The sequence below is a fragment of the Camelina sativa genome, chromosome 8 (assembly GCF_000633955.1).
Source record: "Camelina sativa cultivar DH55 chromosome 8, Cs, whole genome shotgun sequence".
In the NCBI taxonomy this organism is placed as follows: domain Eukaryota; kingdom Viridiplantae; phylum Streptophyta; class Magnoliopsida; order Brassicales; family Brassicaceae; genus Camelina; species Camelina sativa.
In genome coordinates, this window is record NC_025692.1 from 18,832,266 (window position 1) to 18,837,423 (window position 5,158).

The following is a 5,158-nucleotide window of genomic DNA, read 5'->3' on the forward strand; positions in this document are numbered from 1 at the left end:
TTTTTTTTTTTTTTTTTTTTTTTTTTTTTTTTTTTGTGTGTGTTTTGTTTCATTTCAACGTGTTTGGAGTTTGGAGGGAGAATTAGAAAGGAGATAAGAGAAGCAGGATCGTGTGGCGATTAAGAGTTCCACGTCAGCAAATACATATCTAAAGTTTTTCTTTTCAGACTTATACACATTTGATTGACTACTAGTCTACTACTACGCAATGTAACTGATTTTGCTGTAAAAGTTTATAAAATCAAATTGAATCTTTTCGGGACAAAAAACTCAAATCTAACTTTCAAAACATTTTTTTATTAGTATTGTTTGGAATGTGTAATGCCAATGACTCGATCATTATGTAGTTATGAACACTAATTTAATTATTCATATGTTTGTTTATTTAAACAAAACTCATGATAGTTCACTATAAATATTTCAACTACATAATCGAATAAATTTCATATCGTCAAATAAATACTGTTTTGATACATCATTTTTCAATTATTTAATAATTAGATTAATATATGAGTTCCTTTTTGATATTAACCGTATCATAAATCAAATAATCATAATGGTTACTGTTGGAATTACAGAAAAATTATAATTGTAACCTATGGTTAACAATATAACTGTGGTCATGCCTAGTTGGTTTAACTGGTTCCACCTAAATCGTATTATATAAGAGAATTTATGATTTTTTTTGTTATATATAAGGATAAACAAAATACTTTCAAGAAATTAATATTAATTTATTTTTATATTACAATATATATATATATATAAAAAAATGAATATACTACCATTCTTGATTAACTGAAATTTCATTTTTTTTTGCTTATAATTTATTTCATTGTCCAACTCCCAGAAATACAAGAAAATCCTGCAAAGTATAGAATTAACCACAATATAATATGTTTTCATCACCGTTAATTTTTAAACATATTGATAAATATATATATATATATATATATATATATATATATATATATCAAATTGAAGCCGATGATGAGGAGTTCAAATTTACAATTCAAAATTTAAAATTTTAATATATGTACTTTTAGAAATGTTTAGGATCTGCTTATAAGGATTATATTGCATATTGTGTATATATTTTTGACTTGGTATGATTAATCTCCAATCCATTAATGGGAGATGAAAGGCAAGGCTGAAATAAATGGCACAATTAGAGGATTATTTTGCACAAAACCCATAATTCTTCATCGGTTCCTAATATATTTTGATTTGAGTTTTTTTCTTATTCCTAAAACATTAATTTAATAATTTATAAAACTCAAATAATTTATCCGTTTGATGCCTTTCCTATATGACATGATATGTAGTCGTAATTCTCTTCACATCTATAAAGAAATCATAAATAATTAATAATTAAATATTTACTGGTTCTTAATTGTGCGTAAGTAAGTATTAAGAAATAAGAGTGTTTGTTGATAAGTATATTGTAATTAGAAAAAGAAAAAAAAACATGAAAACCTCAAAATAATTGTCGATAAGTATCAGCAATCATGAATCTCTTTTAATATATAAAGAATTTTGGACGTAATATATGGTTATGTATAACGCTATATTTTACCTTTGTATATGTTTTCCATAAGAGTAAAATCCAAAAAAATCTTGAATTTTGTTCATTTATATCAAAAAAATATTTATCTAATCTTTGCTAGTATGAAAAAAGATTCAACTGTTGTAATTTTCCAACAAAATACTCTTGTATTATATAATATGTAGAGATTTTTTGTTAACAAAAAAAAAACTATACGCACCAAATTATGTGGGAATTAATCAGATTAGACGGTATAATCGGATAATGGATGCTAGGCGGGGATTAGTCATTAATCGAGACGGAGAGGGTGGGCCTAGCGATTTTACGGGCATAATCGGTGCTAGGCGGGGATTTTTAAAACATGGTGTACAGCCCCTGTTTTAGAAATCGCTAGGCGCTAGTCGGGCGGTCGGGATGGGCCTAGCGCCTAGCGAGAACATCGGAGATTAAACGGAGATTAATCGGGGACTAGTTTTTGGATTATTTTATTAAAATAATAGTAAACTAAAAATATATAGTACTAAATATATGTATAATTGTGTTTATGTGAAATGAAAAATATTAAATAAAATATAAAGCTATAGTATTGTCTTTAAAATTACGGTAAAAACATAAAAACGTAATTTTAAGAAAAAAATAATGATTTTAATTAAAATTTTATACATTAGTTATCGTAAAACATCATAAACTCTTAATTTAAATGTATAAATAACAGAAATATATATATTTGATTTATATTTGGCTCCAAAAATAATCGGTATATACAAAATTATGTGGGAATTAATCAGATTAGACAGTATAATCGGATAATGGATGCTAGGCGGGGATTAATCATTAATCGAGGCGGAGAGGGTGGGCCTAGCGATTTTACGGGGCGTAATCGGTGCTAGGCGGGGATTTTTAAAACAGGGTGTACAGCCCATATCTTTTTGTTTATCTTTTGGTTTAAACGTTGATTTTGAGGTTTATTTACAGATAATCTCATGATAATAGAGAAGTTGTGGATTGTCTTTATGATGATATTAAAAATCAGCGTACAAAACAAGTGCTTGTAGATAAGTAAGAAGAATTAGGACATAGCCTCACTCATGTAGTTTTACCAATTATGTAACTAATATAATAAGTGTGATACAAAGACCCAAAGATTTTAATTAATGTATATATTAGCATATTACAAAAAATCCTTAAAACTGACTAATTGTAATTTTGATCTGGTGACTCTTAACCTGTTGCTCACTTACATTAAATGGAAGACGCCTAGTGGCCTGCATTGCACGCCAAATAGGAAGAGGTGTGCGCTGATCAAAAGGAAGGCTCGCTAGCACTTCATTATAAATATCGGTGCATGCTTGAGACCATCTCCCTTCATTCAAAGACCCCCTCTTCATCTTCCCAACATGAGCATCTATCTTCTCTGCAAAAGCAGCTTCCTTCTCTGCAAAATACTCTCACAGTTCCTTCTCTCTTGCAACATTTTCCTTCCCTGCAAGAAAGGACTCTTCCACTGCAAGGTGGCGGTGGAACCGAGCCCTCTCTGTCCAAAAAAACAATCACATTTAAAGATCTAAAAAAACAAATAGAGAAAAGATAACAAGTCGAGAAGAAAAGTAGGACTTACTTTTCTTAAGCATATTTAATGCTACCGAAACATCATTCTTCCCACTCAGAAGGGAGATCTCACGTTCGAGGATCTCGACATTCGTTAATAGAGTTGAAATTAAATCACTATGTGGCAACCGATTATAGGGAAGAAGCATTTTAAAATACCACTATAAAAACAAAAAAAATCTTTAAGAACTATACTCTAATCTCTCTAAAAACCTAAAAGAAACAAAGAGAGGAAGTTCGAAACTAACTAGCAAAACGAAAACGACGGACGTAGACGGAGAGAGGACGTTCGAAGCACGACGACGACAACTGACGGAGATGGAAAGAAGCGGAGAATGTTCGTTCTCGTGAAGCAAATGGTTTATATAGTGTGACTTTTTTTTAAGGCAAACTGCGTTCGTCGCTTTTTATACCTATATTGGGCCGTTGAAACTTTTTTAGTTTATAATTATATTTTTTGAGTGGTTAATCTTGGAAGGATTGTAGATTTTTGGCGAATTGATGTGATATATTTGATAAGGCTGTCCGAATCCAAACTGAAAGATGATGAAAAGCTACTTGGTGCATTAATTAATTGTAAGGTGATTTTTATATCCAGTAATTTAGCAACTCAAATCTCAGCAGAGCTAAGGATTTTGTGGAATAATATGGATTGTTGTGGGAAAAAATATCTTATCAGGCTTTGAAGGATAGTACTGTATTATGTTTTTATTCCAAAGATGTCAAAGCGCCATAATCACCGGTAATATGTTAAATAAATTTTTAACTTTAAAATGTACAAAAAAATCACAACAATTAAGTAATGTGAACCACTTCTATCGGTAAATTGACATTAACGATCATAAGAATACACATACTAAACTTCATCCAAAGCTGTTGTATTCAATTAAAATTCTGTAAAATCAATTTGCCATGAATTTATTTAAAATTAAGCCTTCAATACATACTCAACATACTTTTTTTTTTGGTGAGGCATTTGTAAAGCACAAGGAAACAAAAGTCTCTTTGCAATTTATTCAACTACTAGGAAAAAAATTATAACCGAATCTGTTTTGAAACAATGTTCCTTGAATATCATCTCTAACAATCAACTCCATATAAACTTCGTGAAAGTGAAATAAAATCTGGGACTTATTTGGTGAATTAGCCATTTTTTTTTTTTTAATTTATCTAGAGTTTGGTTTGAATTATGTGTTTTCCATTTTAGTGTCATAGTATGTAAGTATTAAATTAAAAAATCAAGTTTACTATACATCGAATCATATATTTTAATATAGTTCTGTCTTACATTAATATTTAATTTTCTATTGAATTTATCTTTTTTTCTTTTCCTATCTATTAAATTGGTCAAATTTCATCTTTTAGAGGTTTTAGTTTTTTGGATTCTAAAATATAATAATCAGTAGAGAATTAAATTTGCAGTGGACTGAATTATATACATACAAATATACAATACTATCGCTGTTTCGATATGAACCATTTTTGATTGGATTTTAAGCTTTCATAGATTTTAAAATTTTAGGCACCAAAAAGAATTTGATTAATATATTAAAAATTTAATCGTATTGAAAATTTGAAATTTTGGTGAATTAAATAGAGATATAAAATCGATTTTGTGTACTCTACTCTGTTCTTATACTCTATTAAGAACCAAAATCAAGATCTGTGTTTACAACAAAGTCATTGAAAGGAAAAGAAAAAAAAAACACCTATAGTGAAAGATTTGGTCGTATCTAAGACTCAATCGTTGAGGCCTAATATTGAAGAAGGCCTCATCGTTAATGTTATATGAAATTGGCCCTTTTAACTAATTTTGAGCCCATTGTTCTTTACTAACACCAGCGGTTTACTTAACCCTTAAACAGCCAAATCTTGTACCGTTAGATTAAATCACTCATCTCATCCTGACCGTTCGATTTACATCTTTCCTCACCTACACGTAACCCTTACCATAATCAGAGCCAAATCGAAAGAAGAAGAAAAAAAAAAAAAAAAAAAAAAAAA